The sequence below is a fragment of the Dasypus novemcinctus genome, chromosome X (assembly GCF_030445035.2).
Source record: "Dasypus novemcinctus isolate mDasNov1 chromosome X, mDasNov1.1.hap2, whole genome shotgun sequence".
Taxonomy (NCBI): Eukaryota; Metazoa; Chordata; class Mammalia; order Cingulata; family Dasypodidae; genus Dasypus; species Dasypus novemcinctus.
Genome location: NC_080704.1, coordinates 47,378,764 through 47,392,660, shown reverse-complemented (window position 1 = coordinate 47,392,660; position 13,897 = coordinate 47,378,764).

The window sequence follows — 13,897 nt, the reverse complement described above, 5'->3', positions numbered from 1 at the left end:
GGGTGACCCAAACTTTAATTCCAGAAGATTCTGGGCCATTGCTAGTCCTGCTTGGATTGGGTCGTCGCAATTTTACATTGACTTTAATCACTGGACATTGCCGTACTAGGAGACGCCCTAAAGGATCTCCTGTATTCCAGGCACACTCTTCTTTACCCCCATTATATAGATACAGTCATATTTCCCCTAGATAGTCAGGATCGATCACCCCAATCAGTACAGTAATTCCCTTCTTTGCCTGTTGATTCAGAGGTAACAGGAGCCCAAAGCGGCCAGGTGGCAGTTTTAAATTCCAGTTCAATGGAATCATTGTGTTCCCTGGTGGCAGCACTCCTCCTTTTGGTACTAAAACCTGTAGACCAGCAGAGCTTAAGGTTGCAGGGACAGGAAGCAAAAATTTTCCTAGTGGGTCACTAGGGGTAATAGTGAGTGGTGCCACTCCCATTTCCACCCCTTGATTCCTGAACCCATGAATCCTGGTTATGGAAGAAATAGCACCATGGAGTGGACACTGATTTAGTGCATACACAGCCTCCTGGAGAACACTGCGCCAGCCCTGCAAGGTATTGCCACCTAGTTGGTGCCGTAATTGAGTCTTAAAAAGGCCATTCCACTGTTCTATTAATCAAGTTGCTTCAGGGTGATGGGGAACATGGTAAGACCAGTGAACTCCATGGGCATGTGCCCATTCCCACACATCATTTGCTATGAAATGGGTTCCTTAATTGGAAGCAATGCTGCGTGGAATACCATGATGGTAGATAAGACATTTGGTAAGTCTATGGATGGTAATTTTAGAAGAAGCATTGCATGTAGGAAATGCAAACCCATATCCAGAGTATGTGTCCATTCCAGTTAAAATAAATCGCTCTGCCTTCCATGGAGGAAGTGGTCCAATGTAGTCAAACTGCCACCAGGTAGCAGGCTGGTCACCTCGAGGAATGGTGCCATGTTGGGGGCTAAGTGTGGGTCTCTGCTGCTGGCAGATTGGGCACTCAGCAGTGGCTGTAGCCAAGTCAGCCTTGGTAAGGGGAAGTCCATGTTGCTGAGCCCATGCATAACCTCCATCCCTCCATGGCCACTTTGTTCATGAGCCCATTGGGTAACGACAGGAGTGGCTGGGGAAAGCAGCTGAGTATTAGCCACAGGGTGGGTCATCTTATCCACTTGATTATTAAAATCTTCTTCTGCTGAAGTCACCCTATGGTGAGCATTCACGTGGGACACAAGTATTTTCATGTTTTTTGTCTGTCCACATACCTCTTTGCCAGACATCTTTGTCACCAATTTTCCAATCATGTTCCTTCCAATTCCCTGACCATCCAACCAAACCATTGGCAATAGCCCATGAATCAGATTACAAACACACCTCTGGCCATTTCTTCTTCCAATCAAAATGAACAACCAGGTGCACTGCTCAAAGTTCTGTGCACTGGGAGGATTTGCCCTCACCGTTGTCCTTCAGGGATGTCCCAGAAAGTGGCTGCAGTGCTGCAGCTATCCACTTTCACGTGGTACCTGCATATCATGCAGAACCATCTGTAAATCAGGCCCAAGTTTTCTCTTCCTCAGTTAACTGATTGAAAGGGACTGCCCAAGAGGCCAAAGCTGTGGGCTGGGAAAGAGAAGGTAATGTGGCAGGGGTGGTGACCATGGGCATTTAGGCTACTTCCTCATGTAAATTACTTGTGCCTTCATGACCCACTCAAGTCCTATCTTGTATATACCACTTCCACTTTATTATAGAGTGCTGCTGTGCATGCCCAACTTTATGGTTTGGTGGGTCAGAGAGTACCCAGCTCATGATAGGCAACTCAGGTCTCGTGGTAACTTAATGGCCCCTGGTTAAGAGTTCAGTCTCCACTAAGACCCAGTAGCAGGCCAAAAGCTGTTTCTCAAAAGGAGAGTAATTATTTGCAGAGGATGGCAGGGCTTTGCTCCAAAATCCGAAGGGTTTGCATTGTGATTCTCCTATAGGAGCCTGCCAAAGACTCCAGACAGCAGCTCTATTTGCTACTGAATCTTCCAGCACCATTGCATCTGCTGGATCATATGGCCCAAGTGACAGTGCAGCTTGCACAGCAACCTGGACCTGTCACAGAGCGTCCTTGTTTCCGGTGTCCAATCAAAACTAGCAGCTTTTCTGGTCACTTGGTAAATGAGCAGGAGCAGCACACCAAAATGAGGAATGTGTTGTCTCCAAAATCCTAAGAGACCAACTAAGCATTGTGCCTCTTTTTTGGTTGTAAGAGGGGCCAGATGCAACAGCTTATCCTTCACTTTAGAAGGGATATCTCAACATGCCCCACACCACTGGGCACCTAGAAATTTCACTGAGGTGGAACGACCCTGTATTTTTGTTGGATTTGTCTCCCATCCTCTCTCAGGCAAATGCCTTACCAATAGGTCTAGAGTCTCTGCTACTTCTTGCTCACTAGGTCCTATCAACATGATATCCTCAATATAACGGACCAGTGTGATGTCTTGTGGGAGGGAGAGATGATCAAGTTCCTGGTAGACAATATTATGACATAAGGCTGGAGAGTTGATACACCCCTGAGGCAAAACAGTGAGGGTATACTGCTGGCCTTACCAGCTGAAAGCAAACTGTTTCTGGTGGTCCTTACTAATGGCAACTGAGAAAAAAGTGTTTACCAAATTAACAGCTGCATACCAGGTACCAGGGGAAGTGTTGACTTGCTCAAGCAATGATACCACATCTGGGACAGCAGCTGCAATTGGCATCACCACCTGGTTAAGTTTATAATAATCTACTGTCATCCCCCAAGATCCATCTGTTTTCTGCACAGGCCAAATAGAGTTGAATGGGTATGTGGTAGGAATCACCACCCCTGCATCCTTCAAATCCTTGATGGTGGCACTAATTTCTGCAGTCCCTCCAGGAATCTGGTATATCTTTTGATTTACTATTTTACTAGGTAGGGGCAGTTCTAGTGTCTTCCTTCCACTTGGCCTTTCCAACCATAACAGCCCTCACCACAAGTCAGGGAGCCAATGTAGGGATTCTGCCAATTACTGAGTATGTCTATTCCAATTATGCATTCTGGAACTGGGGAAATAACCACAGAATGGGTCTGGGGACCCACTGGACCAACTGTGAGACAGACCTGAGCTAAAACTCCATTCATCACCTGACCTCCATAAGCCCCTACTCTGACTGGTGGACCACAGTGATGTTTTGGGTCTCCTGAAATTAATGTCACTTTTGAGCCCATGTCAATCCCTTGGGCAGGTTGGAGGCTGGGTGATATAAGGTTGACAATGTGTGGTCTCCACAGGGCAGACTATCACAGGTTTATTTGATAAAGTCTCAACAGAATTTAGGGTTCCAATGTCCCCACCAATATTATCATCATCCCATATGTCCCCATCCCAGTCCTCTGGGTTCCACTTCTTTCTAGTCAATGCCTTCACTTTAAAACTTCGGAAACCCTGTGGGGTTGAGATTTTAGTTTCCGTTATAACTCTGCTACTCATGCAATAAGAGTCTGAGTTTGGTTCTCAGATATTTCAAGCCTGTGGCAACAGGAGACAAGATTTTCTTTCAGAGCAAACATAGAAACTTTCATATCATTCATGCGGTGTTTAAGTTTCAAATTTGAAACCTTTAATTTATCTTTTCCTTTTCTGTGTCCAGAGTATCTAGGAGGAGCTGGCCAACATCGTTATACCCTTTGAATCCGCAAAACTCTGTTAAGGTGTTGAAAACACTCTAACCCAGAGTGCTTCTTATAAATGTGGAAGTAGGGGAATCCAGTGATGATATTTTGGTATCTCTATTGCCAATTCATTCCATGGACTGTTAGCGCCCTCTTCATTATTGGAAAGGGAGTCATTAGTGCCCTTGAGTCCAATTAGAGTTAGAGAGCCAAATGAAAAACTCCCAGAACCACCTCAGACATTCCATGTTTAAGACTCTGTTCCTCAAGAACCACTCCCAGTACCAAGATTTTTAGTCAGGGTTCTCTAGGGAAACAGAATCAATAGAAAATATCTGTCAATAGTATGTGATTTTATAAGAGTCGCTCATGTGACCGTTGAATGCACAAGTCAGGTTCCTCAGGCAGGCTGCAAAGCAGGGCTCTGATCAAAGTCCAATGAAGGTCCTTGATGAATTTCTGGGAGACGCTGGCTGTCCAAAGACGAGCTGGGAAATTCTCCCTGAATGCTGAAATCCCTCCCCTCTTAAGGCATTCAACTGATTGGATAAACCATCATGCATTGCTGACAGCAATCTCCCTGATTGATGTAAATGTAATCAAATATCTATGCAGTAAAGTCACCGGTGACTAAAGTCCATAAATGACCTTGTATTACAATTAGCCCAGTCCTTGCTTGACCAAACAACTGGGCACAATTACCTGGCCGAGTTGACACATTAGCCTAATGATCACAGTTGCCCAACCAGAAGTTAAAACTTATTGTAAATCTTAATTGAAGTAATAAAGGCAGTGTGCAGAGATAGACAAATAGACCTAAGGAACAGAATAGAAATCCCAGAGACAGATCTGTAAGTATATGAAAAATCAGGCGGCAGACTTGGCCCAGTGGTTAGGGCGTCCGTCTACCACATGGGAGGTCCGCAGTTCAAACCCCGGGCTTCCTTGACCCATGTGGAGCTGACCCATGCGCAGTGCTGATGCACGCAAGGAGTGCCCTGCCATGCAGGGGTGTCCCCATGTAGGGGAGCCCCACGCGCAAGGAGTGCGCCCCAAAAGGAGAGCCGCCCAGCGCCAAAGAAAGTGCAGCCTGCCTAAGAATGGTGCTGCCCACACGGAGAAAAGACACAACAAGATGATGCAACGAAAAGAAACAGATTCCCGTGCCGCTGACGACAACAGAAGCGGACAACGAAGACACAGCAAATAGACACAGAGAACAGACAACTGGGGTGTGGGGGGAAGGGGAGAGAAATTAAATAAATAAATCTTTTTAAAAAATCAAATATGATGAAGATGGGACTTATTCAGTGGTGAAATCATAGACTATTAAAAAAGTGCTACAAGTGAAAATTATCCATATGCAAAAAATTAAGATTAAATCCCTGTCTCACACCATATATAAAAATAAAGTTTTAGATGGCTAAAAGACCCAACCGTGGCTATATATGGTGTTTCAGTCTGCTAGGCTGCCAAAATGCAATATATCAGAAATGGGTTGGCTTTTGAAATGGGAATTTATTAACTTATAAACTTACAGTTCTGAGGCCATGAAAATGTTCAAATTAAGGCATCATCAGGTGGTGCTTTCACCCTGAATACCAGCTGCTGGAGGTCCTGGACTCCTCTGTCACATGGCAGCACCTGCTGGTCTCCCCCTTCTCCTCTGGTTCTCATTGCTTCAGCTTCTTGCTTCCATGACTTTCTATCTCTTTGTCTGAATTTTATTATCTTATAAAGGACTCCAGTAAGAGAATTAAGACCCACCCTGGGCCATGCCTTACTGAAATAACCTCATCAAAAGGCTCTTAACTGAAGTAACTTAATCAAAAGTTCCCATCCACAAGAAGTTTATACTCAGAGGAATGGGTTTAACTCTAAGAACATAATCTTGGGTCCATCCAACTTCAGACTGTCACAAATGGCTTCTACATTTTGGGATATATCTATAAACAATATGAAGAGGTAATATTTTTATGAACTCAAAGTAAAGAAAGATTTCTTAAACAAAATCCGGAATGTATAAACCATGAATGAAAAGGATTGATTAATTTTAATTTTATTTCAATTAAATACTATTATAAAATCTTCTATTTACAAAAGACACCATAAAGAAACTGAAAAGATATGTCACAGCTTCCAGAATTTATAAAGAACTTCTAAAAATCACTTGTTTTAGAAGGGGAAAAAATGAGAAAAGAACTTGAATGCCCTTTCTTAAAACTCACACACAATCAGGAAAATCAGAAGTTAAAGTCTTAAGAGATTTCACATTCCAATAATAGCAGACTACGTAATTCATTCCATCTCTCATACTAAAGAGAACTTTAAAAAGTTGGTTGAAATATTAAAAACATTTTTTGGAGGCTTTAGCAAACAAACAAGATAGTGAAGAATTATTGTGTCATGATCTGGAAGAAAACAGAGGGCCAAGAAAGTGAGTGAGCATTTAAGACCACTTTTCAGGGTACTTGTCCATTGCAGAGGGGACAGCCAAGAGGTCAAGCAGCACTTGTGACAGCCTCTGAGTGGTGAGGGGAAGAGATTGGAGTCCAAGGAATTCCTGGTAGGGTAGGGAGAGGCTAGTGAAGTTCCCTCACTTGTAGTGGAGACCCTGATAGTTTGCCTTCTAGGAATAAGAGTAAACTATAAGTTGACAAACCTTCACAGTGACTGCCCATCTTCAAATCTTCTCAAGCCTTGACATCCCAAATTGTATGTGCCCAGGTGCCTCACAGAAGAAAAGGTAAATCACCTCTAGAGCAAGATAACATCATTTCAGGCCTCAAATAATTTCTACAAATAATTTAGCAAATACAATGTCTGAAACACAACCAAAAGTAACTAGGCACATGAGGAGAAAATAGGTAAATATGTGCATGTATCTGTGTAAAAGAACAATAATAGTGTCTTTTGGAGTTTTAAGTATACATGGACTTAAAATACATGATAACTGACATATAAGTTGAGAAGGAGGTAAATAGAGTGAATATATCTTAGAGGTTTGCATTGTCAAGGAGGAGAGTGTTAGTATTAACTAATATTAGACTTCTTTAAAAAGACTTATTTATTTCTCCCGCCCCCCCCCCCTTCCCCCAATTCCCCCATTGTCTGCTCTCTGTGTCCATTTGCTGTGTTTTCTTCTGCATCTGCTTGTATTCTCATTAGGCAGCTCCAGGAACCGATCCTGGGAATTTCCGGAGTGGGAGAGAGGCGACCATTCTCTTGCGCCACTCAGCTCCCCTGTTCTTCTATGTCTTCTTATTTTCTCTCCTCTGTGTCTCTTGTTGCATCATCTTGCTGCCCCAGCTCTCTGTACTGGCCAGCACTCCTGCACGTGTTGGCTTCTCCCACACAAGGCAGCATTCCAATGCAAGGTGGCACTCTTGGGCCAGCTTGCCCTCACCAGGAGGCCCTGGGCATCGAACCCTGGACCTCCTATATGGTAAATGGGGGCCCAATTGCTTGAGCCACATCCATTTCCCTAATATTAGACTTTTATAAGTCAAGGATGCATGTTTAGAGTAACCACTAAAAGAAAAATAAGAGTATATAATTTTTAAGCCAATTGAAGGGGAAATGGATTAATAAAACATACTAAATCAACCCAAAAGAAGAGAAACAATAGTACAGAACAGAGGGGACAAATTGAAAGCACTTATTATTAAAGTAGATTTAAAGTCAAATATATAAAATAAATTACATTAAGTACAAATATTTTAAATGTTCTAATTAAATAAAAAGGACAGACTAGATTTTTTATTTCAATCTCTAGACTTATAAAAGACACATCTTAAACATAATATAGAAAAAGTTTTAAAATGAAAGGACAGAAAAAATACATTATAAAAACACTAACCAGGGAAGCAGATGTGGCTCAACCAGTTGAGCACCTGCCTACCACATGAGAGGTCCCAGGTTAGGGTCCTGGTGCCTCCTAAAGAAGATGAGCAGACACCACCCCCACCACAAGCTAGATACCACCCCTGCTACAATGCGCTAGAAGACACCCCCACCATAACAAGCAGATGCCACAAGCCAGCAGGCACTGCAAACTGTGGGGAGCAGATGTGTCTCAGGCCATTGGGCACTAGCTTCTCATGTGGGAGGTCCCAGGTTTGGTTCTGGTGCCTTCTGGAGAAGGTGAGTAAACAATGAGTGGATAGATGAGAGAACCACATGGGGGAGGGAGGAGATAAATAAAGAAAAATAAAGTAAATAAATCTTTTTTAAAAACTCACCAAAAGAAACTTGTGTAGCTATATTAATTTTAGATAAATTTTGTTAAGGCAAAAAGCATTAACAAAGGTAATTTCATCATGTTAAAATATTTAATTCACCAGGAAGATATAACGATTCTAAGTTTGTAAGCACCTAATAATCTAGTCTCAAAGTAAAGAAAAACTTAACCAAACTTTGAGGAGTAATAGGCTAATCAATGTAATAGTGAGATATTTTAACATACCTCTGTCAATAATGATAGACGAGCAGACAAAAAAATTTTTTAAGAATATACAAGATCTAAACAACATCAAACACCTAGGAATAAAACTAAAAAATATGCCCAAGACTCCTATATAGTTTATAAAACATTATTGAAAAACTTTAAGGGAGACCTAAATAAAGAGAAAGATATACAATGGTCATGAATGGAAAGACTCAATAGTGTAAACATGTCACTTCTCCCCCAAATTGGTCTGTACATTCAATATAATCAAATTCAAAATTCCAACAAGTTTGTTCATTTGGTTGCTTGGTTTTGTTTGATTTGGTTTAGTTTTACATGGAACTTGAAAAACTGATGATAAAATTTACGTGGAAATTCAAAGGACTTAGAATAGTTAAGGCAATCTTGAAGGAGGAGAACAAGGTGTGAAAACTGCCTCTAACAGATTTTTAAGACTCATTATAAAGCTCCAGCAAATAAACTAGTGTGTTGGCTCAGGATAGATATGTAGACTAAGAAATAAAATAAAGAGCCCAGAAATAGTGCCAGCATATTTGGACCCAGGCAAAGTCATCTCAATAAATTTTATGAGGAGAAAAGACAGACTTGTCAATAAATTATGTGAGAACATTTAGATAAGCATGTGGGAAAAAAATGAATTTTGATCCCTACTTCTCATCACACACACAAATCAGCTCCAGCAAAATATTAATCTAAATGTGAAAGACAAAGCAATAAAGCTTCTAGAAGATAACACAGGAGAATATCCTCATGATGTAGGGTAGGAAAAGACAATTTAAACAGGATACAGGGAAGTGGATGTAGCTCAGGCAACTGAGCTCCCACCTACCACATGAGAGGTCCAGGTTTGGTTCCCAGTGCCTCCTAAAGAAGAGAGCGAGCTGGTGTGATGGGCTGGCACAGAGAGCTAACACAAAAAGATGACGCAGTGAGATGATGCAACCAAGAGACAGCGAGGAAACACAATGAGAGACACAACAAAGCAGGGGGCAGAGGTGCTTCAGGCGATTAGGCATCTCCCTCCTGCATGAGAGGTCCTGGGCTTGGTTCCTGGTGCCTCCTAAGAAGAGAAGACCAGCACAGAACAAACAGACAAGCAAATGAGGAAAAATTAAAAGGGGGTGGGGAGAAATAAGTAAAATAAATATTTAAAATAAAATAAACAGGATACAAAAAGCATAAACCATAATGAAAAATTAGATAAATTAGATGACATGAAAATAATATCTATTTGTCAAAAGATATGATTAAGAAGCTGAAATGGGAAATATTTTGCAAAATAGATGTGCCAAAAGGCTGGTTTCCTACAAACCAATAAGACAAAATCAACAGAAAAATGTGTCAGGGACTTGAACAAGCACTTCACAAATGTGGACATCCAAATAGCAAATAATCATATTAAAATAATCTCAATGTCATTAGTCATTAGGGAAATGTATAGTAAAAACTGAAAATACAACTATACCCTCAACACACTGGTATTGTCAGACAATACCAAGTGATAGCAAGTCTGCAGAACAATGGGGACTCTCATACCCCAACAAAGGGAATGTCAATTGGCAGTTTAGCGTTATCAACTAAAGTTAATGACATGAATACCTGAGACCCAGTTATTCCGCTCCTATGTATGTATCCAACAGAAATGCATGCACTTGTGCACCAAGAGACATATACAAGAATATTAATAGCAGTGTTATTCCAAATAGCCCCAAAATGGAAATAACCCAAATGTCCATCAACAGTAAAATGGACAAATAAATTCTAGTATATTCTTACAATGGAATACTATATAGCAAGGAACATGGTCACACTATAGCCACCAAAAAAAAGCATGGATAAATCTCACAAATATAATGTTGCATGAAAGAAATCAGACACAAAAGAATGCGTAAGTATGACTCCATTTATATAAACATCAAAAACAAGCAAAACCAGTGTTCAGAGATGTGTGAGATAAAGATAAGTGAGAAAGGAATTACAATAAAACTCAGGATAGTGGTTTTCTCTGTGGGTGGGAGGAAGGGAATAGATATTGGGAGGTGCTCTGAGTATAGACAGCACGCATATTCCCTTCATGATCAATTATTGAGCTGTACATATTTTCCGTGTGTTTTACTATGTGTTATATTTCACAATTTTAAAAGGTTTTTTTTAAGGCAAATTAGAAAGAAAAACTGGAAAGCCTGAGAGACTAACCCAAGCAATCTTCCCTACACTGTGATGTTAAATCAAAGGATGAAATTATTACATGTGTGCTCAGGCAGGTCCTGGCCTTTGGAGGGGCTCTTTTGATTGGTTGGCTCAGTATCATAAAAACCACAAAGGAAGCTTGTATTAGTCAGCCAAAAGGGTTCTGATGCAAAATACCAGAAATCTGTTGGGTTTTTGTAAAGGCTATTTATTTGGGGTAGAAGCTTACAGTTACCAGGCCATAAAGTGTAAATTACATCCCTCACCAAAGTCTTTTACCACGTGTTGTAGTAAGATAGCTGCTGACAGCTGCAAGGGTCCAGCCTTCCTCTTCCCCTTAAGGCTCCATGGTCCCAGCTTCTTCTAATGTTAGCTCTAGGCTGGGATAAGTCTTGTCTCTCCTGGGGCTCATTTCTCTCTGAGCTCAGCTGCTCTGCTCGCTCCATAAGGCCAGCTGCAAACTATCAGGCTAATGGCTCATCTCTCTTCCCAGGGCCTCTGCCTTGTCTAATGGAGCCTTCTCTCTTTCCTGACATATCCACTTCTCTGTGTATTTACTCCTGGGCTCCAGCATTAGAACTCCAACTAACTCCTGTACCTTGTCATTTTCTCTGTGAGAAACCACCCTTGGTGGGCAGGAACTCAACATTCTATTGACATGACCCGATCAAAGCCCTAATCATAATTTAATCAAGTAATCAAGTAAAAGTGAAATCTCCAACGGACCAGTTTACAAACATTATCCAGTATCTATTTTTGGAATTGATAAATAATACCAAACTGCTACAAAGCTGAAATAGGACAATGGCATAAAACCCATCTCTCTGGTCCAAGTAGCTGACACACAAAAACAACCAGCCCCAAACAGGAGAACAAGAGCATATATCCTGAAGAATGGCATTCCATAGTTGAAGTGCAAAAGAAATTGCATAAGATTTCTTTTCTTTTTTTTAATTTATTTTTTCTTTTTTAAAAAAAATTTTTAATTAATAGATCACAAGAAATGTTACATTAAAAAACATAAAAAAACAAAAAACATAAGAGGTTCCCATGTAACCCACTCCCCACTCCCCACCACATCATTTTTGTAAATTGTATTTTTTTGAAGATATATACATCACAAAAGAACTGTTACACTAAAAAATACAAGAGGTTCCTGTATATCCCCCACCCTCCCTCATCATTGTGGCACCCTCGTCGCACTCAGTGAACACATTTTGGGACACTGCTGCACTACACAGATAAGAGTTTACCCTGTAGTTTGTACTCTCCCCCAGTACATTCAGTGGGTTATGGCAGGATATATAAAGTCCAGCATCTGACCCTGCAATATCATTAAGGCAACTCAAAATCCCAAAAGTGCCCCCACATCACATCTCTTCTACCCTCTCCCTGCCCTCAGCAATTACTGTGACCACTTTCTACACCTTGATGCTAAAATTTCTTCTATTACTCGTCACAATAGTTTTATAGTAGAATATCAGTAAGTCCATTCTAGTCCATATTTTGTTCCTCCATCCTGTGGACCCTGGGATGGTGATGTCCACTCCACCTCTAGATCAAGAGGGGGCTTAGATTCCACATGGATGATGGATGCAATTCCTTGGCTTACAGTTGTAGGCACTCTTGATTCCCTGGTGTGGTGGTTGACCATCTTCACCTCCCCATTAGCTGACCTGGGTAACACCAACGAACCAGAGAGTCACCACTCTGCGGAGGCTCAGGGCCCAGCTGGCACATGGGCAGTCCAGAGATTCAAGTCTCCTGAGTATGGACCATCCCTAGTGACAGAAGAGGCATGTGTAGAAAAGTCACATCTGAGTCCAGCTCTGTCACAGTCACACTCAGGGGCACAAATTCCAAAGTAGGGTCCTCTGACATGGCACAGAGCTCCAAATCCATCTGCCATGATTATATACCCTGTGGATCTCCATAGCCTTCAGGAGAACCAGTACCTAGGGTTGTATCTATTTTGGCTTTTTCTGGGGTCCTGCTGAGATGTGTGTAAGCGTGACCCCGCTGATGACCTCCTGACTCTTTTTGGAAGACTCTTAAGCATATCGGCTCATTTTTCTTTGCCATTTCCCCCTTTTATTCAAGGCCAAAGAGCAGTTTTTAACACTTGATCCAACATGTAAGCTGAGATATTCTGCTGGTCTGAGTTGACCCTTTTATTCGAGGTATCTTTCTAGTTGCTTCTCCAGTTAGTGATTGGTAGTAATCCCTCCGTGCTAGAGAGGCTCATCCCCAGGAGTCATGTCCCACGTTGGGGGGAAGGTAATGCATTTACAGACTGAATTTGGCCTAGAGAGTGGCCACATTTGAGCAACATGGAGGCTCTCAGGAGGTAACTCTTAGGCACTCTGCAGCTCTAGACCTAGTTCATTTTTCAGGCACACAGGCTCCTAAGCATAGTCATCAGTATCAAGGGCTCATTATTGGACCATCCTTCCTTGTTGATCTTTGCCATTGCACTTGGGGGATTATTGTTGTTCCATTGTGGAATGTGACAGAGCTCCCCTGTGTGGGAACTCAGCACTCCCTCAGTTGATGTTTGTAACTGTAACTACTATAAAAATACCCAACATACATCCTAACATATTTATGTTTCCTATATACTTGCCCTGGAGAGCTCCCCCCCAACACCCATGTGCCCCCCATCATTAACACCCCACACCAGAGTTCCTCCCCTGCCATAGTTGAACCTCTCTGTGGTCCAAAATTTCTTCAACAGTGAATCCTAATATTGCCAAATTCAATTAATAGGAAATTGAAATACAGTGATGGGTTTAAAGTTTAGAAATAGAATACATAGTAATTTAGAAATACTAAAATTAAGTAAAAATAAATTGGTGTATTAATAAAATGAAAAATATAAAGTTTTGTTTCTAACATTTTGCCTTTCATTACTGTAATAGGTGTTGCCCTGTAAGTACAGTGGCAAGACATTTTCATTTCTTCCTCAGTGTCTGCATCCTTTCTTTTTCTTTTTCTCTAATTTTTAATTTTGTCTTCAAAAAAGTTTTAGATCACAGTAATTCACATACACAGTATAGGGGACTCCCAGATATCGAACATCAAACCCTTTTCCCCTTTCTCCAGCAACGATCTCTTTACATGTTCATGTTATATTTGCTGCAGGTGATATACAAATTTTGAAACATAGCTATCAAACATGGTTCCATTTGGTTTACATTATTGTTTATATTTTAGACTGTACAAATTTCTAAATTTTTAGTTTCCTTATGTTTTGCATTATAGTTTAAATTTTAGTTTATAGACTTTTAAACACTCTAGATGTAAGTTGGCATGTCCATCATTGCTCGATCTTGTGGAGCACTTCCATTGCCCCCCAGTTCCCTGCTTCCATCCATGCTATACCTCTCTCCCCCTCCCCTCAGGGCATACGGTAACACTCAATCTTCACTACTTGAGGAACCAGATTTACAGATACTGCAACAATGCTGAGGGCTTGACATACTAGCCTGCCCTAACTAATTGGGAGCCAGCAATCCTCTCGAGAGACACAATTCCCTCTCTTTGGGAACATCAGGTCTCC